At 36.7% G+C, this 27,486-nt stretch overlaps 1 long non-coding RNA gene across 1 annotated transcript in view; it reads left to right on the top strand.

The window, feature by feature from the left end:
- LOC129036995 (uncharacterized) overlaps nucleotides 1–27,486 on the top strand; it is a 91,680-nt gene that overhangs the window by 32,297 nt on the left and 31,897 nt on the right. The gene's annotated exons all lie outside the window — the stretch shown is intronic.

The raw sequence follows: 27,486 nt of genomic DNA, 5'->3' as shown, positions 1-27,486 counted from the left end.
CTGAATTTTTAATAAATGTCATATTATGCTTCCACTCAGGTGAGAGAAATTTTTATGCATCTGTGATGTACTACCTCATGAATTCAGTGCAGTCTGTCACAGAGCATGCTGAGCACCTTTAAAATTTACTAACTACATCCATATTTCTTCCTTTTGTTAAAGAAGACAACCTTCTTTTGCTTTTGAATGGCAATGAATTCTGAGTGACACAACAGACACATTATTATTTTAGGACAATAGTGCATTTGTAAACTGTTTTAGTCTACAAAATATTTTAGTAGCACTTTGTCAGTTTAGTCAATGATATTAGACATTCAATTTTATGACTATTAGCTTTCTCAAATAAACAAAATAATTAGAGGAAACAGTGAAGAAGTCACAATCTACTTAACATTCATAAAAACTTCTGTTGATGTAGGTTTAAAACTAGGCAACTGAAGTAACTATCCATCTTGCTTTTAGAATAATTGCGTTTTAAATGTTATCTCAGAGCAGAATAACCCTAGCAATTAACCACCTTGCTTTGTGAGCAAGCAGTGTCTTTGCAAGCAGTCTGTCACTGAAGCAGAACTAAGGAAATAAAATAATTTTCAGAATGCTGTTTTTTTTCCTGAAGCAGTTTGTCCCAATTAATTGGCTGAATACAGGATGTTGAATGAACCAAAGTGTTTGTGTATTTTAACGGACTAAAAACATGATTCTGTTTGCACCACTTTATATTCCTTTCAGCAAACAGAGAGTTATTGCTATCAACTATTTTCATAAAACTTGTGCTTTTCTGAGTGTTCTAGGCAAGATTTGATTATATTTTACTCTTACCAGTCTTGAGAATCAGGTTAATATATTATTCCCATTCATCTGAATGATTCAAATTTTTTTCTTTGTCTTCACTGAAAATAAATGAATACTAAGTTTTGATCATCACTTACATGACAGTGATTAAATAGGCCAAACTTGCTGAGACAAAACAAATGTTACAACTCTGACCATATGGGCACCCTGGCTGCTTGTGTTTTTTTTTTTTTTTTAATTCATTGGTAGCACCCTCCAGCTACTCCATGTCAGGTGTTTTGTCTAAAAGTACAATTCTGAATCATAATTCCCAAAGTTAATAACTTTGACTTTAAATGAGCTAATAAATACATTATATTAAAAACCATTGAAAGGATTGCTTAGGGCAAATTTTAAAATAAGAGTTAAAAGAAATTACCTTTGCCTGCTATAACATATACCAATAATAAGTATTTTTAAAATAAGTCAGTACATAAAATGTTCACATTTTCTAGAGAGAATAAACATTCAATAAAGTCTCCTAATTCAATAAAATTAATATTTATTATTAATTATTGCTTAATTTGTTATATTTTAAAATTTCTTTTTTTTTCTTTTTTTTTTACATTCCACACTTTGAACATTTTTTACTGTAATTTATACCGTGGAAATATTTATAGCTTGGTATATTTTCTTTTTTCTTTTTTTTCTTTTTTTTATTATTATTATTATACTTTAGGTTTTATGGTACATGTGCGCAATGTGCAGGTACGTTACATAAGTATACATGTGCCATGCTGGTGCGCTGCACCCACCAACTCGTCATCTAGCATTAGGTATATCTCCCAATGCTATCCCTCCCCCCTCCCCCCACCCTGCAACAGTCCCTGAAATGTGATGTTCCCCTTCCTGTGTCCATGTGTTCTCATTGTTCAATTCCCACCTATGAGTGAGAATATGCGGTGTTTGGTTTTTTGTTCTTGCGATAGTTTACTGAGAATGATGATTTCCAATTTCATCCATGTCCCTACAAAGGACATGAACTCATCATTTTTTATGGCTGCATAGTATTCCATGGTGTATATGTGCCACATTTTCTTAATCCAGTCTATCATTGTTGGACATTTGGGTTGGTTCCAAGTCTTTGCTATTGTGAATAATGCCACAATAAACATATGTGTGCATGTGTCTTTATAGCAGCATGATTTATAGTCCTTTGGGTATATACGCAGTTATGGGATGGCTGGGTCGAATGGAATTTCTAGTTCTAGATCCCTGAGGAATCGCCACACTGACTTCCACAATGGTTGAACTAGTTTACAGTCCCACCAACAGTGTAAAACTGTTCCTATTTCTCCACATCCTCTCCAGCACCTGTTGTTTCCTGACTTTTTAATGATTGCCATTCTAACTGGTGTGAGATGCTATCTCATTGTGGTTTTGATTTGCATTTCTCTGATGGCCAGTGATGGTGAGCATTTTTTCATGTGTGTGTTGGCTGCATAAATGTCTTCTTTTGAGAAGTGTCTGTTCATGTCCTTTGCCCACTTTTTGATGGGGTTGTTTGTTTTTTTCTTGTAAATTTGTTTGAGTTCATTGTAGATTCTGGATATTAGCTTTTTGTCAGATGAGTAGGTTGCAAAAATTTTCTCCCAATTTATAGGTTGTCTGTTCACTCTGATGGTAGTTTCTTTTGCTGTGCAGAAGCTCTTTAGTTTAATTAGATCCCATTTGTCAATTTTGGCTTTTGTTGCCATTGCTTTTGGTGTTTCAGACATGAAGTCCTTGCCCATGCCTATGTCCTGAATGGTATTGCCTAGGTTTTCTTCTAGGGTTTTTATGGTTTTAGGTCTAACGTTTAAATCTTTAATCCATCTTGAATTGATTTTTGTATAACGTGTAAGGAAGGGATCCAGTTTCAGCTTTCTCCATATGGCTAGCCAGTTTTCCCAGCACCATTTATTAAATACGGAATCCTTTCCCCATTGCTTGTTTTTCTCAGGTTTGTCAAAGATCAGATAGTTGTAGATATGCGGCGTTATTTCTGAGGGCTCTGTTCTGTTCCATTGATCTATATCTCTGTTTTGGTACCAGTACCATGCTGTTTTGGTTACTGTAGCCTTGCAGTATAGTTTGAAGTCACGTAGTGTGATGCCTCCAGCTTTGTTCTTTTGGCTTAGGATAGACTTGGCGATGCGGGCTCTTTTTTGGTTCCATATGAACTTTGAAGTAGTTTTTTCCAATTCTGTGAAGAAAGTCATTGGTAGCTTGATGGGGATGGCATTGAATCTGTAAATTACCTTGGGCAGTATGGCCATTTTCACCATATTGATTCTTCCTACCCATGAGCATGGAATGTTCTTCCATTTGTTTGTATCCTCTTTTATTTCCTTGAGCAGTGGTTTGTAGTTCTCCTTGAAGAGATCCTTCACATCCCTTGTAAGTTGGATTCCTAGGTATTTTATTCTCTTTGAAGCAATTGTGAATGGGAGTTCACTCATGATTTGGCTCTCTGTTTGTCTGTTATTGGTGTATAAGAATGCTTGTGATTTTGTACATTGATTTTGTATCCTGAGACTTTGCTGAAGTTGCTTATCAGCTTAAGGAGATTTTGGGCTGAGACAATGGGGTTTTCTAGATATACAATCATGTCGTCTGCAAACAGGGACAATTTGACTTCCTCTTTTCCTAATTGAATACCCTTTATTTCCTTCTCTTGCCTGATTGCCCTGGCCAGAACTTCCAACACTATGTTGAATAGAAGTGGTGAGAGAGGGCATCCCTGTCTTGTGCCAGTTTTCAAAGGGAATGCTTCCAGTTTTTGCCCATTCAGTATGATATTGGCTGTGGGTTTGTCATAGATAGCTCTTATTATTTTGAGATACGTCCCATCAATACCTAATTTACTGAGAGTTTTTAGCATGAAGGGCTGTTGAATTTTGTCAAAGGCCTTTTCTGCATCTATTGAGATAATCATGTGGTTTTTGTCTTTGGTTCTGTTCATACGCTGGATTACATTTACTGATTTGCGTATATTGAACCAGCCTTGCATCCCAGGGATGAAGCCCACTTGATCGTGGTGGATAAGCTTTTTGATGTGCTGCTGGATTCGGTTTGCCAGTATTTTATTGAGGATTTTTGCATCAATGTTCATCAAGGATATTGGTCCAAAATTCTCTTTTTTGGTTGTGTCTCTGCCCAGCTTTGGTATCAGGATGATGCTGGCCTCATAAAATGAGTTAGGGAGGATTCCCTCTTTTTCTATTGATTGGAATAGTTTCAGAAGGAATGGTACCAGTTCCTCCTTGTACCTCTGGTAGAATTCGGCTGTGAACCCATCTGGTCCTGGACTTTTTTTGGTTGGTAAGCTATTGATTATTGCCACAATTTCAGCTCCTGTTATTGGTCTATTCAGAGATTCAACTTCTTCCTGGTTTAGTCTTGGGAGGGTGTATGTGTTGAGGAATTTATCCATTTCTTCTAGATTTTCTAGTTTATTTGCATAGAGGTGTTTGTAGTATTCTCTGATGGTAGTTTGTATTTCTGTGGGATCGGTGGTGATATCCCCTTTATCATTTTTTATTGCATCTATTTGATTCTTCTCCCTTTTTTTCTTTATTAATCTTGCTAACGGTCTATGAATTTGTTGATCCTTTCAAAAAACCAGCTCCTGGATTCATTAATTTTTGGAAGGGTTTTTTGTGTCTCTATTTCCTTCAGTTCTGCTCTGATTTTAGTTATTTCTTGCCTTCTGCTAGCTTTTGAATGCGTTTGCTCTTGCTTTTCTACTTCTTTTAATTGTGATGTTAGGGTGTCAATTTTGGATCTTTCCTGCTTTCTCTTATGGGCGTTTAGTGCTATAAATTTCCCTCTACACACTGCTTTGAATGCATCCCAGAGATTCTGGTATGTTGTGTCTTGGTTCTCGTTGGTTTCAAAGAACATCTTTATTTCTGCCTTCATTTCGTTATGTACCCAGTAGTCATTCAGGAGCAGGTTGTTCAGTTTCCATGTAGTTGAGGGTAGTTGAGCGGTTTTGAGTGAGATTCTTAATCCTGAGTTCTAGCTTGATTGCACTGTGATCTGAGAGATAGTTTGTTATAATTTCTGTTCTTTTACATTTATTGAGGAGAGCTTTACTTCCAAGTATGTGGTCAATTTTGGAATAGGTGTGGTGTGGTGCTGAAAAAAATGTATATTCTGTTGATTTGGGGTGGAGAGTTCTGTAGATGTCTATTAGGTCCGCTTGGTGCAGAGCTGAGTTCAATTCCTGGGTATCCTTGTTAACCTTCTGTCTCGTTGATCTGTCTAATGTTGACAGTGGGGTGTTAAAGTCTCCCATGATTAATGTGTGGGAGTCTAAGTCTCTTTGTAGGTCACTCAGGACTTGCTTTATGAATCTGGGTGCTCCTGTATTGGGTGCATATATATTTAGGATAGTTAGCTCTTCTTGTTCAATTAATCCCTTTTCCAATATGTAATGGCCTTCTTTGTCTCTTTTGATCTTTGTTGGTTTAAAGTCTGTTTTATCAGAGACTAGGATTGCAACCCCTGCCTTTTCTTGTTTTCCATTTGCTTGGTAGATCTTCCTCCATCCTTTTATTTTGAGCCTATGTGTGTCTCTGCATGTGAGATGGGTTTCCTGAATCCAGCACACTGATGGGTCTTGAGTCTTTATCCAATTTGCCAGTCTGTGTCTTTTAATTGGAGCATTTAGTCCATTTACATTTAAAGTTAATATTGTTATGTGTGAATTTGATCCTGTCATTATGATGTTAGCTGGTTATTTTGCTCGTTAGTTGATGCAGTCCCTTTGTAGTCTCTATAGTCTTTATATTTTGGCATGATTTTGCAGTGGCTGGTACCAGTTGTGCCTTTCCATGTTTAGCGCTTCCTTCAGGAGCTCTTTTAGGGCAGGCCTGGTGGTGACAAAATCTCTCAGCATTTGCTTGTCTGTAAAGTATTTTATTTCTCCTTCACTTATGAAGCTTAGTTTGGCTGGATATGAAATTCTGGGTTGAAAATTCTTTTCTTTAAGAATGTTGAATATTGGCCCCCACTCTCTTCTGGCTTGTAGAGTTTCTGCCGAGAGATCCGCTGTTAGTCTGATGGGCTTCCCTTTGATGGTAACCCGACCTTTCTCTCTGGCTGCCCTTAACATTTTTTCCTTCATTTCAACTTTGGTGAATCTGACAATTATGTGTCTTGGAGTTGCTCTTCTCGAGAGGTATCTTTGTGGCGTTCTCTGTATTTCCTGAATCTGAATGTTGGCCTGCCTTGCTAGATTGGGGAAGTTCTCCTGGATAATATCCTGCAGAGTGTTTTCCAATTTGTTTCCATTCTCCCCGTCACTTTCAGGTACACCGATCAGACGTAGATTTGGTCTTTTCACATATTCCCACATTTCTTGGAGGCTTTGCTCGTTTCTTTTTATTCTTTTTTCTCTAAACTTCCCTTCTCACTTCATTTCATTCATTTCATCTTCCAGGGCTGATACCCTTTCTTCCATTTGATCGCATCGGCTTCTGAGGCTTCTGCATTCTTCACGTAGTTCTCGAGCCTTGGTTTTCAGCTCCATCAGCTCCTTTAAGCACTTCTCTGTATTGGTTATTCTAGTTATACATTCTTCTAAATTTTTTTCAAAGTTTTCAACTTCTTTGCCTTTGGTTTGAATATCCTCCCATAGCTCAAAGTAATTTGATCATCTGAAGCCTTCTTCTCTCAGCTCATCAAAGTCATTCTCCGTCCAGCTTTGTTCCGTTGCTGGTGAGGAACTGCGTTCCTTTGGAGGAGGAGAGGTACTCTGCTTTTTAGAGTTTCCAGTTTTTCTGCTCTGTTTTTTCCCCATCTTTGTGGTTTTATCTACTTTTGGTCTTTGATGATGGTGATGTACACATGAGTTTTTGGTGTGGATGTGCTTTCTGTTAGTTTTCCTTCTAACAGACAGGACCCTCAGCTGCAGGTCTGTTGGAGTACCTGGCTGGCCATGTGAGGTGTCAGTCTGCCCCTGCTGGGAGGTGCCTCCCAGTTAGGCTGCTCGGGGGTCAGGGGTCAGGGACCCACTTGAGGAGGCAGTCTGCCAGTTCTCAGATCTCCAGCTGCGTGCTGGGAGAACCACTGCTCTCCTCAAAGCTGTCAGACAGGGACATTTAAGTCTGCAGAGGTTACTGCTGTCTTTTTGTTTGTCTGTGCCCTGCCCCCAGAGGTGGAGCCTACAGAGGCAGGCAGGCCTCCTTGAGCTGTGGTGGGCTCCACCCAGTTCAAGCTTCCCAGCTGCTTTGTTTACCTAAGCGAGCCTGGGCAATGACGGGCGCCCCTCCCCCAGCCTCGCTGCAGACTTGCTGTTTGATCTCAGACTGCTGTGCTAGCAATCAGCGAGACTCCGTGGGTGTAGGATCCTGAGCCAGGTGCAGGCTATAATCTCCTGGGGCACCATTTCCTAAGCTGTTCCAACCTCTGCCCATTACCCAGTTATCAAGATGCTTGCACATTTTCAGGTATCTTTATAGCAATACCCTTTCCTGGTACCAATTTTCTATATTAGTCCTTTCTCACACTGCTATAAAGAAGTGCCTGAGACTACTGATAATTTATAAAGAAAAGAGGTTTAATTTTCTCACAGTTCCACAGGTTGTTTAGGAATCATGATGACTTCTGGGGAAGCCTCAGGAAACTTTCAATCACAGCAGAAGACAAAGGGGAAGCAGGCATGTCTAACATGACCAAAGCAGTAGGAAGATGGGAGGCGTGCTACACACTTAAACAACCAGACCTCATGAGAACCTTATCTCAAGAACAGCACCAAAGGGATTGTGCTAAATCATTGATAAAGGATCCACCTCCATGATCCAACCTCTCCACCCTGGGGGATTACAAATGAACATGAGATTTTAGTGCAGACACAGAACCAAACCATGTCAAACATGTATTAAATAACTATCAGATTTAACCTGCACATTTATTTAGTTATTTATCAGGCCACTTTCCTTCAACAGTTAAAAATAAATCTGAGCAGTGATTTTTAGAAATTCTGTTATGCTCTAACCATAGTGCTTATGTAGGATTGTCAAATACATTTAATTGGTTTTCCCCCTGTATGTGAGGTAACTTGCCTCCCTTCTTTTTATATTGTGCAATTGGCAGGAATTATAACTAGATACAATCTCTCTTTTCACATGGAATTTGAGAGGGAGGTATCTTTTACTCCAGAGTTATTACAATGTAGACTTGTTAAACAGGCTCTTTGAGTGATGGTTAACTAGTTCATGTATACAAAGATAAAGTAAGCACTGCCACAGGAAAAATGAATAAGTTTTTGGCCTAGCAAACAGTTACACAGAGGCGATGAAACCTAGAGAGTCATATGTATAATCCATAGACATTAGAAAAATCAGTTTTTCTCAACTCATAAATTATTACCTCCTTCCAAATATCTCAGATTTTCACTTTTCCATGTCTAGAAAATCTACATTCCCATCCATGTTATCCCAGACATCTAAACAGTTTCATCTCACCCCACTAAACATGATTCACTCCTATACCACCCTTATTTCAAGAATCTGTAGCTATTTTTCTCACTCAACTTTTCTTTATAGAACATACCAATACTCTTTTTTAATTTATCTTCCTTTCATTTCTCTTCCATTTCTGCACCACATTAAGCCCAAATTTCCTTAGCATAGTTCAAAATAGAAGAAACTGAATAGACAGTTTAGACAATAGAAAAAAGGAAAATGCATTTGTTAATATATGTGTTTCCTATGAAGGTCTTTTTTATCGGAATGGGGCAGTTCTATGTAGTATAATTTGAAATTGAGGAAAAAATGTCAAGACTTTTTATTTGGTGACTTGTAGACAAAGGAAGAGTTATAAAACTAGCAATTTTGGGAATCCAAGTAGCTGTGCATAATGTTTACACTGCTAAAGAAAAGAGTGTCCGGGTTACTGTACTTATGTCACTCTAAAAATGAGAATATAGCTTCTAAATTCTGTAAACATATACTAGACTTTGGAAAGCTTGTTTACAACAAAAGAAACTAAAACAAAACATTCATTACATCTTCTGACTCTTATCACCTGTTAGTAACATAGCACAAGAGAATGAACTGCATTTTGGACCAGAAAGACTTGGTTTTAAAATGGCTTATTTTCTATGTTAACTGTGAGCTCACGTGCATTTTTCTTAACCTATGTTTTCTTGTATGCTGAGATAATTTTCATTATTCTTAAAGTGTTGCTGTAAGAATTAAACATAATGTATATAATCACCCAACAGAGAGTACCTGGCACGTTAGTATGTACTTGAGAAATGGCACTAAAAATTTCTTTGTATATTTAGTTTTATGATTAAAGATTGACATATATGTGCAAATGTATTTTATTTATTCATTCATTCATGATGGATACATTTAGCTGACACAAAACATAGGCACAAATATTAAAAATACATTTATCTCCCGTTATTATATTCACAGAGATTTTTGCCTTTTAGTCTTGCAAGAAACTCCAAATGTCTGATAGTACACGAAAACAAAAAAAGAAAAGAATAAAAAGAGCTTCTTAAATATTACTAAGTAAACATTGCATGAAAGACTGTGTCTGTGATAACTTTCAACACCTTGGCAAAAGCTGACATCAAGATTTTCTGAAGTTAAATTATAGATGTGATTAATTCAGTGATCAATATAAGAACATTAATTAAATCTGCCACTTTGGGCTACATGATCCAATTTTTCTTTAATAAATTTCATAGGTCAAAAGTTCTCAAATGAACTAACTAGAAATTCTCGAGCAAGTGATCACAAGAACAGTCAAGGGCAATCAAGCAGTACAATATGAAATTAAACTTCATATTTATGCACACATCTTTTATTAGACATGTATTTACTCAAATTACATAAAATTATTGAAAAGTTTGAAAGAAACTACATGTGTTATCTCCACTTAAAGTAAAAAAACAGTTTGCATGAATTTTTGTTCTAAATTTGCTGTCTTTCTGAGCTCTAGTAACTTCAAATTATCATTACTCTTTTATATTTGCAAGAAGCTTTTGCTCAGTTATAATTTTTCAATGTCATATTTAATGAATGAAACAAAACAATTTGAATTTTTAAAGTTGTTTATCTAGTCAGTCAAGCAAACATTAAACCTGTGTCCTGAAGTATTAGAGTGTTGAAAATACAGAAATGTTAGATGTTTTAAGTGAGAGATAGTTGCATAAATGTCCCAAGATGAAATTTTATTGGGGGGGTTGTTTATATGCCTCAAATTGTCTGAATGCTATACCATGCTTAAATTCATGCTTAAATTTATGACTAAATATATTACAAAAATGTGTTTGAATAATTCATCTGGAAAAAATAGCTGCTTGGCACAGTGGCTCATGTCTGTAATCCCAGCACTTTGGGAAGCCGAGAAGGACAAATCACCTGGGGTCAGGAGTTTGAGACCAGCGTAGCCAACGTGGTGACACCCCGTCTCTACTAAAAATACAAAAAGTCAGCCAGGCATGGTGGTGCATGCCTATAGTTCCAGCCACTTGGAAGGCTGAGGCAGGAGAATCGCTTGAACCCAGGAGGCAGAGGTTGCAGTGAGCTGAGACTGCAACATTGCACCCCAGCCTGGGCGACAAAGCCAGACACCTTCTCAAAAAAAAAAAAAAAAAAATCACTACTTGGTTAATAAATTAATCATGCTTATGTTTAAGAATAAACAAGGTTCATCTTATTTACACTATGTTCTCTACTAGCTGAAATCTAGGACCCAAAACTATAGGTGAGCATTAGTAAGCACTCAGTTAATATTCACCATTAATTTATTGTTGCTTACCTGTCTTTCAAAATGTCATATTGATTGTCTCCTCATATTGGGCATCAGTTTTTAAAGACAAATCTGTGTTAAGTGTTAAAGAAAGAAAAGTTCGTCATAGATAACTCTTATTATTTTGAGGCGTGTTCCTTCAATACATAGTTTATTGAGAATTTTTAACATAAAAGGATGCCGAATTTTACCAAAAGCCTTTTCTGCATCTTTTGAGATAGTCATATGATTTTTGTTTCTAACTGTGTTCATGTGATGAATCACATTTATTGACATGTGTATGTTGAACCAATCTTGCATCCCAGGCATAAAGCCTACTTTATTGTGGTGGATTAGCTTTTTGATCTGCTGCTAGATTTGTTTTGCCAGTTCTTTTCTTGAGAATTTCTTATCAATGTTCATCAAGGATATTGACCTGAAGTTTTCATTTTTTATTGTGTCTTTGCCAGGTTTTGGTATCAGTTGGGGAGGAGACCCTCTTCCTCAATTTTTTGGAATATTTTAAGTATAGATGGCATCAACTCTTCTTTGCACATCTGGTAGAATTTGGCAGTGAATCTATCTGGTCCTGGGCTTTTTTGGTTGGTAGGCTATTTATTACTGATTCGGTTCTGGAGCTCATTATTATTATTAGTCTGTTCAGGGAATCAGTTTCTTCCTTGTTCCATCTTGGTAGAGTTTATGTGTCCAGGAATTTACCCATCTCTTCTAGGTTTTTAAATTTGTAAGCACAGAGCTGTTCACAGTAGTTGCTCCTGGTTGTTTGTATTTCTGTGGGGTCAGTGGTAACATCCCCTTTGTTATTTCTTTGTGTTTGTTTGGATCTTCTCTCTTTTCTTCTTTATTAATCTAGCTAGTGGCCTATGCTTCTCTTTAATTTTTTTCAAAAACCAAAACGTGGATTTGTTGATCTTTGGAATGGACTTTTGCATCTCAGTTTCCTTCAGTTTGGCTCTGATTTTGATTTATTTTCTTCTTCTACCTTTCTGGTTGGTTTGTTCGTGCTTCTCTAGTTCTTTTAGTTGTGATGTTAGGTTGTTAATTTGAGATCTTTATAACTTATTGATGTAGGTATTTAGTGCTACTAATTTCCCTCTTAACACTGCCTTCAACGTGTCCCAGAGATTCAGGTATGTTGTATTTTTGTTCTCATTAGTTTCAAATAATTTATTGATTTATGCCTTAATTTCCTTATTTGTCCAAAAGTCAGTCAGGAGCAGGTTGTTTAATTTCCCTGTAATCGCATGGTTTTAAGTGATACTTTTAGTCTTGATTTCTATTTTTTTATTGTATTGTGATCTGAGAGTGTGTTTGGTATTATTTCAGTTTATATAGCAATTTTTGAGGATTGTTTTATGTATGATTACGTGATTGACTTAGAACATGTGCCATATGGTGATGAGAAGAAAATATATTCTGTTATTTTTGGATGGAGAGTTCTGTAGAGGTCTATTATAGCCACTTGGTCCAATGTTTAGTCCAGGTTCTAAATATCTTTGTTAATTTTCTGCCTCAATAATCTGTCTAATACTGTCAGTGGAGTGTTAAAGACTCCCATTTTTATTGTGCAGAAGTCTAAGTCTCTTTGTAGGTCTCTAACAACTTGCTTTATGTATCTGTGTGCTCCTGTATTGGGTGCATGTGTATTTAAGATAGTTAGATTTTCCTTTTGAATTGGACCCTTTACTATTATGTAATGTCCTTCTTTGTCCTTTTTTATCTTTGCGGGTTTAAAGTTTGTTTTGTCTGAATTTAGGAGTGCAACCCCTTCTTTATTTCTGATTCCCTTTTGATTGGTAGAGTTTCCTACATCCCTTTTTTCGAACATATGAGTGTCATTGAGTGTGAGATGGGCCTCTTGAAGACCCATAGCCAACCTCACATTGAATGTGCAAAAGCTGGAAGCATTCCATTTGAAACCAGCACAAGACAGGGATGCTATCTGTCTCACAACTCCTATCCACATACTATTGGAAGTCCTTGTTGGAGCAATCAGGCAAGATAAAAACTAAAGGGCATTCAAGTAGGAAATGAGGAAGTCAAAGTATCCCTGTTTGCAGATGACATTATTCTATATCTACAAAACCCATAGTTTCAGCCCAAAAGCTCCTTCACCCGATAAAGAACTTTAGCAAAGTTTTGGGATACAAAATCAGCATACAAATATCACAAGCATTCCTATACACCAATAGCAGGCAAGCTAAGAGCCAAATCAGGAATGCAATCACATTTACAATTGCCACAAAAAGAATAAAATATCTAGGAATACAGCTTGTCAGAAAGGTAAAAGATCTCTATAATGAAATTTTAAAAATACTGCTCAAAGAAATCAGAGATGACACAAACAAATAGAAAAACATTGTAAGCTCATGGACAGGAAAAATCAGTATCATTAAAATGGCCATACTGCCCAAAGCAATTTACAGATTCAATGCCATTCCTTTCAAACTACCAATGACATTCTTCACAGAACTAGAAAAAACTATTTTAAAATTCATGTGGAACCAAAAAAAGGGCCCAAATAGCCAAGGAAATCCTAAGCAAAAAAAACAAAACTGGAGGCATCAATTACCTGACTTTAAACTATATTTCAGGACTACAATAACCAAACCAGCAAGGTTCTGTTACAAAAACAGACACATACGCCAATGGAACAGAATAGAGAGCTCAGAAATAAGGCCACAAACCTACAACTATCTGATTTTTCAATACAGCTAACAAAAGCAAGAAATGGAGAAAGGGCTCTCTATTCAATAACTGGTGCTGGGATAACCAGCTAGCCATAAGCAGAATATTGAAACTTGTCCCCCTTTTTTCTTTCTTTTATGAGCACAAGTTAATGATGGTGATCAATCAGGAGGTTTTTAATGCACAAGGCACCAATTAGTACTCTCTAGTGAGCAGAAAAACTTTTAAAACAAAAACGATGAGATTGAACAAAATCAGAGGTCCAATTAAGAGCATTTTACCAAATCAGCTAGCTCCTACAGTAGCTATTTGTGAATCACATGCTTTTTTCTCAGTCCCATCCAGATCCTCATTTGCTCTGTAAGTCTGAATCCAAGATAACAATAGTAGCAATAATAATGGCTAATAGCTTCAGGTACATTTACTCTTCACAAACTCTACGATTTTAATACAAAGAAACTGAGGTCTAGACACTTAAAATAACTTGTTGAAGGATTCACATTTAATAACTGGTGAAACTTTGGAAATTTTATCTAAGTTGTTATGTTTATGGGCATACATTTATTTATAATATTTTCTTGTTATGCACTTAATATCTGTAGAATTTTTAGTAATGAAACCATTCTCATTTAATTTATTTATCATTTGTCTCTCTTCTCTCTCTCTTTTTTTTTTTTCCTGGTAACTATGGCTGGAGATTTATTGATTTCATTGTTCTCAAAGAAGCAGCATTTGATTTCATTGGATTTTTCTCTATTGTTTTGGTTTTTATTGTTGTCTTACATTTCATTTATGTCTGCTCTGATCTTAATTATTTCCTTTTATCGGCTTATGTTGAGTTTAATTTACTCTCCTTTTTCTAGTTTCTATTTTTTTATTATACTTTAAGTTCTAGGATACATGTGCACAACGTGCAGTTTCATTACATAGGTATACATGTACAATGTTGGTTTGTTGCACCCATTAACTCATCATTTACATTAAGTATTTCTCCTAATGCTATCCCTCCTCCTGTCCCCCACCCCATGACAAGCCACTGTGTGTGATGTTCCCACCCTGTGTTCAAGTGTTCTCATTGTTCAATTCCCACCTGAGTGAGAACATGTAGTGTTTGGTTTTCTGTCCTTGGGATGGTTTGCTCAGAATGATGGTTTCCAGCTTCATCCATGTCCTTGTAAAGAACATGAACTCATTCTTTTTTATGGCTGCATAGTATTCCATGGTGTATATGTGCCACATTTTCTTAATCCAGTCTATCACTGTTGGACATTTGGGTTGTTTCCAAGTTTTTGCTATTGTGGATAGTGCCACAATAAACATACGTGTGTATGTGTCTTTATAGTAGAGTGATTTATAATCCTTTGGGTATATACCCAGTAATGTGATTGCTAGGTCAAATAGTATTTCTAGTTCTAGATCCTTGAGAAATCACTACACTGTCATCCACAATGGTTTAACTAGTATACACTCCCACTGACAGTGTAAAACTGTTCCTATTTCTCCACATCCTCTCCAGCACCTGTTGTTTCCTGACTTTTTAAAGATTGCCATTCTAACTGGTGTTAGATGGTATCTCATTGTGGTTTTGATTTGCATTTCTCTGATGACCAGTGATGATGAATTTTTTCATGTGTCTGTTGGCTGCACAAATGTCTTCTTTTGAGAAGTGTCTGTTCATATACTTTGCTCACTTTTTGATGGGGTTGTTTGGTTTTTTCTTGTAAATTTGTTAAGTCCTTTGTAGATTCTGGATATTAGCCCTTTGTCAGACGAGTAGATTGCAAAAATTTTCTCCCATTCTGTAGGTTGCCTGTTCACTCTGATGGTAGTTTCTTTTGCTGTGCAGAAGCTCTTTAGATTAATTAGATCCCATTTGTCAATTTTGGCTTTTGTTGCCATTGCTTTTGGTGTTTTAGTCATGAAGTCATTGGCCATGCCTATTTCCTGAATGGTATTGCGTAGGTTTTCTTCTAGGGTTTTTATGGTTTTAGGTCTAATGTTTAAGTCTTTAATCCATCTTGAATTAATTTTTGTATAAGGTGTAAGGAAGGGATCCAGTTTCAGCTTTCTACATATGGCTAGCCATTTTTTCCAAGCACCATTTATTAAATAGGGAATCCTTTCCCCATTTCTTGTGTTTGTCAGGTTTGTCAAAGATCAGATGGTTATAGATGTGTGGTGTTATTTATGAGGCCTCTCTTTTGTTCCATTGCTCTATCTCTCTTTTGGTACCAGTACCATGCTGTTTTAGTTACTGCAGCCTTTTAGTATAGTTTGAAGTCAGGTAGCATGATGCCTCCAGCTTTGTTCTTTTTGCTTAGGATTATCTTGGCAATGTGGCCTCTTTTTTGGTTCCTTATGAAGTATAAAGTAGTTTTTTCCTATTCTGTGAAGAAAGTCATTGCTAGCTTGATGGGGATGGCATTTAATATATAAATTCCCTTGGGAAGTATGGCCATTTTCATGATATTGATTCTTCGTATCCATGAGCATGGAATGTTCTTCCATTTGTTTGTGTCCTCTTTTATTTCATACAGCAGTGGTTTGTAGTTCTTGAAGAGGTCCTTCACATCCCTTGTAAGTTGGATTCCTTGGTATTTTATTCTCTTTGTAGCAGTTGTGAATGGGAGTTCACTCATGATTTGCCTGTCTGTCTGTTATTGGTGTATAGGAATACTTGTGATTTTTGCACATTGATTTTGTATCCTGAGACTTTGCTGAAATTGCTTATCAGCTTAAGGAGACTATGGGCTGAGACGATGAGGTTTTCTAAATATACATCTGCAAACAGGGAAAATTTGACTTCCACTTTTCCTAATTGAATACCCTTTATTTTTTTCTCTTGCCTGATTGCCCTGGCCAGAACTTCCAACAATATGTTGAATAGGAATGGTGAGAGATGGCATCAGTGTCTTGTGCCAGTTTTCAAAGGCAATGCTTCCAGTTTTTGCCCATTCAGTATGATATTGGCTGTGGGTTTGTCATAAATAGCTCTTATTATTTTGAGATACATTCCATCAATACCTAGTTTATTGAGAGATTTTAGCAGGAAGGGCTGTTGAATTTTATTGAAGGCCTTTTCTGCATCTATTGAGATAATCATGTGGTTTTTGTTGTTGGTTCTGTTTATGTGATGGATTATGTTTATTGATTTGTGTATGTTGAACCAGCCTTGCATCCCAGGGATGAAGTCGACTTGATCGTGGTGGATAAGCTTTTTGATGTGCTGCTGCATTCGGTTTGCCGGTATTTTATCGAGGATTTTTGCATCGATGTTCATCAGGAATATTGGTCTAAAATTCTCTTTTTTTGTTGTGTCTCTGCCTGGCTTTTGTATCAGGATGATACTGGCCTCATAAAATGAGTCAGGGAGGATTCCCTCTTTTTCTATTGATTGGAATAGTTTCAGAAGGAATGGTACCAGCTCCTCTTTGTACCTCTGGTAGAATTCAGCTGTGAATCCGTCTGGTCCTGGACTTTTTTTGGTTGGTAGGCTATTAATTATTGCCTCAATTTCAGAGCCTGTTTCTGGTCTATTCAGAGATTCAACTTCTTTCTGGTTTAGTCTCGGGAGGGTATATGTGTTGAGGAATTTATCCATTTCTTCTAGATTTTCTAGTTTATTTGTGTCAAGGTGTTTATAGTATTCTCTGATGGTAGTTTGTATTTTTGTGGGATCAGTGATGATATCCCCTTCATCATTTTTATTGCATCTATTTGATTCTTCTCTCTCTTTTTCTTTATTAGTCTTGCAAGCGGTCTATCAATTTTGTTGATCTTTTCAAAAAACCGGCTCCAGGATTCATTGATTTTTTTGAAGGGTTTTTTGTGTCTCTGTCTCCTTGAGTTCTGTTCTGATCTTAGTTATTTCTTGCCTTCTGCTAGCTTTCGAATTTGTTTGCTCTTGCTTCTCTAGTTCTTTTAATTGTGATGTTAGGATGTCGATTTTAGATCTTTCCACTTTCTCTTGTGGGCATTCAGTGCTACAAATTTCCTTCTACACACTGCTTTAAATGTGTCCCAGTGATTCTGGTACGTTGTGTCTTTGTTCTCATTGGTTTCAAAGAACATCTTTATTTCTGTCTTCATTTCATCATTTACCCAGTAGTCATTCAGGAGCAGATTGTTCAGTTTCCATGTAATTGTGTGGTTTTGAGTGAGTTTCTTAATCCTGAGTTCTAATTTAATTGCACTGTGGTCTGAGAGACAGTTTGTTGTGATTTCTATTCTTTTACATTTGCTGAGGAGTGCTTTACTTCCAACTATGTGGTCAATTTCGGAATAAGTGCAATGTGGTGCCTACAAAAATGTAAATTCTGTTGATTTGGGGTGGAGAGTTCTATAGATGTCTACTAGGTCTGCTTGGTGCAAAGCTGAGTTCAATTCCTGTATATCCTTGTTAACCTTCTGTCTCATTGATCTGTCTAACATTTACAGTGGGGTGTTAAAATCTCCTGTTATTATTGTGTGGGAGACTAATTCTCTTTCTAGGTCTCTCAGGACTTGCTTTATGAATCTGGGTGCTCCTGTATTGGGTGCATATATATTTAGGATAGTTAGCTCTTCTTGTTGAATTGATCCCTTTACCATTATTTAATGGCCTTCTTTGTCTCTTGATCTTTGTTGGTTTAAAGTCTGTTTTGTCAGAGACTAGGATTACAACCCCCTGCTTTTTTTGTTGCTTTCCATTTGCTTGGTAGATCTTCCTCCATCCCTTTTTTTTGAGCCTGTGTGTGTCTCTGCACGTGAAATGGGTTTCCTGAGTACAGCACACTGATCGTTCTTGACTGTTTATCCAACTTACCAGTCTGTGTCTTTCAATTGGGGCATTTAGCCCATTTACATTTAAGGGTAATATTGTTATGTGTGAATTTGATCCTGTCATTATGATGTTAGCTGGTTATTTTGCCCATTAGTTGATGCAGTTTCTTCCTAGCATCAATAGTCTTTACAATTTGGCATGTTTTTGTAGTGGCTGGTACCAATTGTTTGTTTCCATGTTTACTGCTTCCTTCAGGAGCTCTTGTAAGGCAGGCCTGATAGTGACAAAATCACTCAGCATTTGCTTGTCTGTAAAGGATTTTATTTCTCCTTCACTTATGAAGCTTAGTTTGGCTGGATATGAAATTCTGGGTTGAAAATTCTTTTCTTTAAGAATGTTGACTATTGGTCCCCACTCTCTTCTGGCTTGTAGAGTTTCTACTGAGAGATCCACTGTCAGTCTGATGGGCTTCCCTTTGTGGGTAACCTGACCTTTCTCTCTGACTGCCCTTAACATTTTTTCTTTCATTTCAACCTTGGTGAATCTGACAATTATGTGTCTTGGGATTGCTCTTCCCAAGGAGTATCTTTGTGGTGTTCTCTGTATTTCCTGAATTTGAATGTTGGCCTGCCTTGCTAGGTTGGGGAAGTTCTCCTGGATAATATCCTGAAGAATGTTTTGCAACTTGGTTCCATTCTCCCCATCACTTTCAGGTACACCAATCAGACTAGATTTGGTCTTTTCACATAGCACCATATTTCTTGGAGGCTTTATTCATTTCTTTTTACTCTTTTTTCTCTAAACTTCTCTTCTCGCTTTATTTCATTGTTTTGATCTTCAATCACTGATACCCTTTTTTCCACTTGATCAAATCGGCCATTGAAGCTTGTGCATGTGTCACGTAAACTTCTTGTGCCATGGTATTCAGCTCCATCAGGTCATTTAAGGTCTTTTCTACACCTTTTCTTCTAGTTAGCCATTTGTCTAATCTTTTTTCAAGTTTTTTAGCTTCCTTACGATGGGTTCAAACATCCTCTTTTAGCTCAGAGAAGTTTCTTATTACCGACCTTCTGAAGCCTGCTTCTGTCAGCTTGTCAAAGTCATTCTCCGTCCAGCTTTGTTTCACTGCTGGTGAGGAGCTGCAATCCTTTGGAGAAGAAGAGGCATTCTAGCTTTTAGAATTTTCAGCTTTTCTGCTCCAGTTTCTCCCAATCTTTGTGGTTTTATCTAGCTTTGGTCTGTGATGTTGGTGACCTACAGATGGAGTTTTGGTGTGGATGTCCCTTTTGTTGATGTTGATGCTATTCCTTTCTGTTTGGTAGTTTTCCTTCTAACAGTCAGGTCCCTCAGCTGAAGGTCTGTTGGAGTTTGCTGGAGGTCCACTCCAGACCTGTTTGCCTGGGTATCACCAGTGGAGGCTGCAGAACAGCAAATATTGCAGGACAGCAAATATTCCTGCCTGATCCTTCCTCTGGAAGCTTCATCCCAGAGGGGCACCCACTTGTATGGGGTGTCAGTCAGCCCCTACTGGGAGGTTTCTCCTAGTTAGGCTACACAGGGGTCAGGGACCCACTTGATGAAGCAGTCTGTCCATTCTCAGAGGTCAAACACTGTGCTGGGAGAACCACTCCTCTCTTCAGAGCTTTCAGACAGGGATGTTTAAGTCTGCAGAAGTTTCTGCGGCCTTTTGTTCAGCTATGCCCTACCCCCAGAGGTGGGGTCTACAGAGGCAGCAGGCCTTGCAGAACTGTGGTGGTCTCTGCCCAGTTCAAGCTTCCCGGCCACTTTGTTTACCTACTCAAGCCTCAGTAATGGCAGATGCCCCTCCCCCTGCCAGGCTGCTGTCTTGCAGATTGATCTCAGACTGCTGTGCTAGTAGTGAGCAAGGTTCTGTGGGCATGGGACCCACTGAACCAGGCATGGGATATAATCTCCTGGTGTGCCATTTGCTAAGACCATGGGAGAAGTGCAGTATTTGGGCGGGAGTGTCCCAATTTTCCAGGTACAGTCTGTTACAGCTTCCCTTGGCTAAGAAAGGGAAATCCCCTGACCCCTTATGCTTCCCGGGTGAGGCGATGCCCTGCCCTGCTTCAGCTTGTCCTCCGTGGGCTGTACCCACTGTCCAACCAGTTCCAGTGAGATGAACCAGGTACCTCAGTTGGAAATGCCGAAATCACTGTCTTCTGCATCGATCATGCTAGGAGCTGCAGACCAGAGCTGTTCCTATTCGGCCATCTTAGAACGGATTCCTCTCCTTTTTCTAGTTTCTTAAAGTGAAAACTGAGGTCACTGACTTAAGACCTTTCTCCTTTTCTTTTCTTTTTTTTTTTCTTTTTTTTTTGAGACAGAGTTTCACTCTTGTCCAGGCTGGAGTGCAATGGTGCGATCTCGGCTCACTGCAACCTCTGCCTCCCAGGTTCAAGTGATTTTCCTGCCTCAGCCTCCCAAGTAGCTGGGATTACAGGCACACACCACCAGCCCAGCTTATTTTTTTGTATTTTTAGTAGAGACAGGGTTTCACCATGTTGGCCAGGCTGGTCTCAAACTCCTGACCTCAGGTGATCCACCCCGCTCAGACTCCCCAAGTGCTGGGATTACCCCCTTTTGTTATACTATATACAAAAATCAACTCAGGATGAATTAGACTTAAAGGTAAAGCCAAAAACTATAAAAACCCTGGAAAACAAGCTAGACCATACCGTTCTGGACATAGGAATGGACAAAAACTTTATGATGAAGATGCCAAAAGCAAAAGTTGACAAACGGGATTTAATTAAACTAAAAATTTTCTTCACATCAAATGAAACTATCAACTGAGTAAACAGAAAACCTACATAATGGAAGAATATTTTTTCAAAGCATACATCTGAAAAATGTCTAATATTCAGTGTCTATAAAGATCTTAAACAAATTTACAAGAAACAAACAACCCTATTAAAAAGTGGGCAAATGACATGAACAAACACTTAAAAGAAGATACATGCAGGCTGCAGGTATATATGTAAAAAAGCTCAGTATCACTGACCATTAGAAAAATGCAAATCAAAATTACAAGATACCAACACCAGTCAGCATGGCTATTATTAAATAGCAAAAAAAAAAAAAAAAAAAAAATACAGATGCTGATGAGGTTGCAGGGAAAAAGGAACACTTCAACACTGTTGGTGGAAATGTAAATTAGTTCAACCATTGTGGAAAGCAGTTTGGCAATTCCTCAAAGACCTAAAAACCAAACTACCATTTGACTCAGCAATCACATTACTGGGTATATCTACAAAGAAATAATAAAATATTCTATTATAAAAACACATGCAAAGGTATGTTCATTGCAGCCCTATTCACAATAGCAAAGACATGGACTCTACTTCAATGCTCTTCAGTGGTTGACTAGATAAAGAAAATGCAGTATATATACACTATGGAATACTATGCATCCATAAAACGGAATGAGATCATGCCCTTTTCAGGAACATGGATGGAGCTGGAGGCCATCATCCTTAGCAAACTAACACAGAAACAGCCAGTCAAATACCACATGTTCTCACTTGTAAGTGGGAGCTAAACAATGAAAACACAGAGACACAAGGAGAGGAACAACAGATACCAGGGCCTACTTGAGGGTGGAGTTTGAGAGGAAGGATAGGGCCAGAAAAAATAACTATTGCCTATTAGGGTTAGTACCTGGGTGATAAAATAATCTATACAACAATCCCCCATGATATGCATTTACCTATGTAACAAACCTGCACATGTACCCCTTAACATAAAATAAAAGTTAAAAAAGAAATAAAAATTAATAATTCACCAAATAAAATATAAACTTCCAAAATGTCCTAAATAATTTTTACCCCAAAGTATTCTGACCATGGAAATATTTAATTTCTTAGTTTTCTACAATCTGTATAGGCTATCATAACATGGTTTATAAAACCTTAGTTAGAAAAAGAGGTTTTTGGAAGAGGGATTTGTTAAAGTCACCTTAGAGTTTCCGCCAGTGTTAAAGCAGGGTTAAGTTCATCATTTTTGCTTTCTTCATTTTAAGTTTACTAGGACTTAATATTTTGAATCATATAGGCTTTACACTTCATATTCTCTCTTGGTTTTATATTGGTTCTATTATGGTCATTGAGCCTATCTGTATTTTAACATCTGCATAAACAGATTGTCCAAAGTAAACAGGTTAAGTGATTCTGAATAATGATTAGCACGGAAATTATGTTTAACAACAAATTCCAATAGCACAATCTGGCCTCCATAACCCTTATCTTTTTTTTTATTCATATGTCAAATAACTCTTTTGGATAGAAATAGGACTTATTGTAGAATATTTTACCAAAATGACCTGAAATAAGGGACAATATTGTAACCCTTAATAATCTTAATTTTCTAATAGAAAAATTCTCTCAATATAAAATATATATACATAAAACTTTGTTTAGAGAAACAATGAACAAAAATAGGTTAATAGTTTGAAAGAATAGACTCTATATGTCAATTTCACAATAATAATGTATAGATTCAATTCAATGTCAATCAAAACAACAGACTTTTGCAGAAATTGAGAAGTATTTCTAAACTTTATTGTTAGAAATGCTTGCTCCCTCTCATTATTTCACTCCTTGGATTAGAAAACAATGAGAATCTTTGTTAAGTTTATTTGCACACAACAAAACAAAACTCAGATGCTGCCACCCCTTTCACAGAAAACTTGGAAGACTACCAGGATTTCTGTACAGCAACAGGAAAATAGCAGTAGCTGAGACACTCCACAAGTTGCTCATGACCCAGAATGCTATAAGAGATTATGTAACTATTTCTGTTAAACAAACAGAAATATCTGAGAGATGATTAGGGAATCTAGGAGGACTCACGTCTGGGATGAGAATAAGGCATAGTGACTTGCTTGGATACACGATTTCACATAGAAATATCAATCAAAGAGAGCAGTGAAAGAAGATGATGACCACTTGTCAGTTGCCCCTCTATATCCAAATCACCCAGAACTTCCACTCAAGCACAAGAATATGAAGAAAGGGAATAGCAAATCCCTAAATTTATTTAAAACAAAATAAAAACCCTGAGAATTCACTGATTTATTTGCATTGATAAAATTAAGTTTTGGCCACAAGATAAACTAGAACATTAAAAGTATTATACTCAATTATAGAAAATAAAGCTAGTTTTACTTATTTTCATACTTTTTTCCTGGGGTTAAAATAAATTTCTACAAGTGATACACAATTAATTGACTCTTGTTTCTACGCAATCATATCTTTTTCACCAAAACAATTATTTATCTTATATACTGAGTTCATTCATATGTTTTCTTTATTTGCCTCAAAGACTAACAAAATTAGTTCTTTTTTTCTTTCTTATAGGCTTTATTTACTAAGTCTTTAATCATAAGCACTATTTTTGTGGAACCTCATAATTGAATTTTATTTTTTAAAATTTACAAAACATACTTATTCATGATACATCATATTATGATATATATTTTATATTTACAAAATATTATATATGTATGTATATATATACATGTGTGTATATATATGTGTGTGTGTGTATATATATATATATATATTTTTTTTAAATGCAGGATCTCAAACTAGGCCATTACTGTCTAAGAATTGTCATGACAGCTAAAGCACAGTTTGGCTTATTTCAGACTTTACTAGCAGAAATGCCAGCCTATTTTTAGTTTTCTAAAGAACATGTCCAGTACTGACTCATACTCTCTGCCAAGAAGATGCTGTATTTAAACCATCTGGACATTAAAAAAAAGTATGGATCTTTTTACATACCTAAGTGTACTTTTTTTTGTCCATCCTTCTGTTCTCAACTTGTTAATTATTCCAGTTTAAAAATCACCTTTAATATTTTCTCCTGACCTGAACTTTGGTTTTTCTGCTAGTTGGATAAATATACCCTCTTACCTTCAGAGAAAATTAAGAACATAATTGCTGCTTTGGATCACGGTCAATCAATAAAATCCATGGCCTAAAGCCTGCCAGAATGTATACAAAAATTCAAAGAAATGTCTGCTTCTTAAGTAAAGAAAATGAAGATGTAGGAAAAACATGTCATTTAGACATACATTTGTTCTTGTATGGTGTTTAGATAATTAAATATAGAGTTAAGAGTAATTATCTATGGGCTTGTTAAGCTGAAGAAAGATTTCTGAAATGCGTTCAACAAACAAAATAATGCTTTGTTCCTATTTCATTAATCCACTATTAGAAGACAATGTTAACAACTCTGCTTAAACACATGATTGAAATTTCTAAAAATAAAGAAAAAGTAAACTAATTTTAGAGATGGTGATTGGTCACACACTGACCTCTAAGTGGCACTTACTAAATGCTCTGAGGCTCTTTTATTAGGAAATGAAAGTCCAGGGACACCTCCAGTGTAGTATTTCTAGTGCACTGTTTTCTACGTATCAGCAAGCAAGTTGAAGTTCTTGGACACTGGGCTACCAGAGTAATCATCCATTTCATCTGTTCTATGTTTCAATAATAAGTACTTGTGAAATATTGGACAGCTCAAAATAGCAAGTATATAACCTTTAAGGTATAAGCTTGAGAACTAAAGCAACTTTAAGAGAATATAGTTAATATAGATTAAACATTGCATAAATAGCCAAGCAGCATCAATTTGGCCTACTAGCAGGAAACTAGCACAGAATACTACAAGGCTGATTGATATCAGGATTTACTCTATGTATTTAAAAAGTTTTGCTTAACAAATAAACACACTTTAGATTAACATTTATTAAACCACTTAGGACAATAACAAAAGTCTAAATATTTTAGGGGGCTACATATCATGTATAAAGCATATATTTACTGATAAATACAATTGCATTAAAAATGTACTTTTTCAAATATCCTATAATTTAGAGCTTTTAGAATCACAGATATTTATGTTCTTCTTTCAGAGATCTTTTTCTATATTACCCACATTTTACCACATTTAATGTATTTTATTTTGCTAACTGATGACAACTAATAACTCATTAACATTAGTTTACCATATGTGCATGTTTTGAAAATTATTTAGGTGGAAAAATAATTTATAATGCAACAGAAAGCAATATGACCACAATCCTTACATTTGATTTCATAAATTTTTGAGAAAATATATTAATAGAATAAAGTCCTAGGCCGAGTGTGGTGGCTCACTCCTGTAATCCCAGCACTTTCTAGGCCGAGGCAGGCAGATCATGAGGTCAAGAGATAGAGACCATCCTGGCCAACATGGTGAAACCTCATCTCTACTAAAAATACAAAAAGTTAGCTGGGCATAGTGGTGCACAATGTAGTCCCAGCTACTCAGGAGGCTGAGGCAGGAGAATCACTTGAACCCGGTAGGCAGAGGTTGCAGTGAGCTGAGATCGCACCATTGCAATCCAGCCTGGTGACAGAGCGAGACTCCATCTCAATTAAAAAAAAAAAAAAGAACCAATTCCTGCATCTAAATATACCATAGATGATACCAATAATTTAAAAGCAATGCCTTTGTAGTTTATTCTGTAATTTACTAACCTATTGTTAGAAACAGACTAGTCTTTTGATAATAATTCATGAAACTTAATTTGAATAATTCTCTTGCTAAGTTATTCATAAAGCAGAAAGATGATAATGATGAATCCTGCTTAGTGTTTTTCATATGCCATTCAATACTTTGATGTATTTAAAAAGTAATGATGAAAATGGATAAATATTCATTCTGGTTTTGATCTCCTAAATATAGACATTTTCAGATCATTTTAAAATGTTAAAAAGGGAACTGTGTTTATATATTATTTAGATTATCCTAACATAAAATAAATTTCAAATAACATGTAACTATTAAAAGGCCTAGATATTTCCCCGATATATAAAGCAAAACTTTAATTTAAAAAAGTCATAATTTTTAAAAATAAAAGCTGAAAGTTTAATAGGATGACCCAGTAAATTGCAAAGCAAATTAGAAATTATTTGAATCGTCATATAGGGAAAAGATTATCCATGTTAAACATAGGCTTGTGGGTTCTTTAGAAGCAAATATTTCAAACTCAGTAATCCGACGATGGAACAACTTTCTGTTGCTCTTGTTAATTGAGCATCTACAAACAAGTATGGCAGTTATATTTATTATACAGATTTTCAAAAATTGAAACTAATTAGCTAATTGTAAAGGTATTAGGAGTGACTTCAGTCTATTTTGTGAAAATCATTACATGTAAGTCTTTTGCAGTTTGGGTAAAACTCTCTACATATTCTTCTATTAGCTACTTAAAACTGATGAGTGGCCTCAGTTAATATGAGTATGCTGTTTTTTGAGCAACCTTCAAAATCAGCCCAGGACCCTGGCAAGACAAATGTCAAAGAAATTACTCATTCTTTTTGTTGCCTTTCTGTGGTACATACCTCACTTATTTTGAGCCTCACATCTCATCACTCAGCCAAATGATGGCCATGGCAATTAAGTAATGTCAGGCCTCTGAGCCCAAGCTAAGCCATCATATCCCCTGAAGCAACTGAAAAACCACAAAAGAAGTGAAAATAGGCAGTTCCTGCCTTAACTGATGACATTCCACCATTGTAATTTGTTCCTGCCCCACCCTGACTGATCAATTAAACTTGTGACATTCCTTCTCCTGGACAATAAGTCTCCCGAGCTCCCCACTGAGCACCTTGTGACCCCCGCCCCTGCCCGCAAGAGAAGAACCCCCTTTAACTGTAATTTTCCACTACCTACCCAAATCCTATAAAATTGCCCCACCCCTATCTCCCTTTGCTGACTCCTTTCTTGGACTCAGCCCACTTGCACCCAAGTGAATAAACAGCCTTGTTGCTCACACAAAGCCTGTTGGTGGATTTTCATGACACAGACACACGTGACAATAACATATTTCCAAATGAATGGCAGGGTGATATGGTTAGGCCTTGGGTCCCTACCAAAATCTCATTTTGAATTATAATCCCCATAATCCCTATATTCCCCATAATCCCTATATTCCCCACATGTCAAGGGAAAGACCAGGTGGAGGTAGTTGGATCATGGGGGTGGTTCCCCCATGCTTTTCTTATGATAGTGAGTGAGTTATCATGAGAGTTGATGGTTTTATAAGTGTTTGATAGTTCGTCTTGTGTTCATTCTCCTTCCTGCTGCCTTGTGAAGAAGGCTCTTTGCTTCCCCTTTGCTTTTTGCCATGATTGTGTTTCCTGAGGCCTCCCCAGCCATGCTGAACTGTAAGTCAATTAAATCTCTTTCCTTTATAAATTACCAAGTCTCAGGCAGTTCTTTATAGCAGCGCGAAAACAGACTAATATACAGGACAAATAAGAAATATAAATAGAAAATAATAAAAAATCATTTTCAACTGAATGTAAAAATGGCCTATCAAAACTCTGCAATTTGGCTAAATAGTTGCAGTGAAATGTGTATCATCATAAGAA

Source organism: Pongo pygmaeus, chromosome 4, assembly GCF_028885625.2.
Source record: "Pongo pygmaeus isolate AG05252 chromosome 4, NHGRI_mPonPyg2-v2.0_pri, whole genome shotgun sequence".
NCBI lineage: Eukaryota > Metazoa > Chordata > Mammalia > Primates > Hominidae > Pongo > Pongo pygmaeus.
Note: the sequence above shows the minus strand (reverse complement) of the source record. Positions and strands in the feature narration are given on the sequence as shown.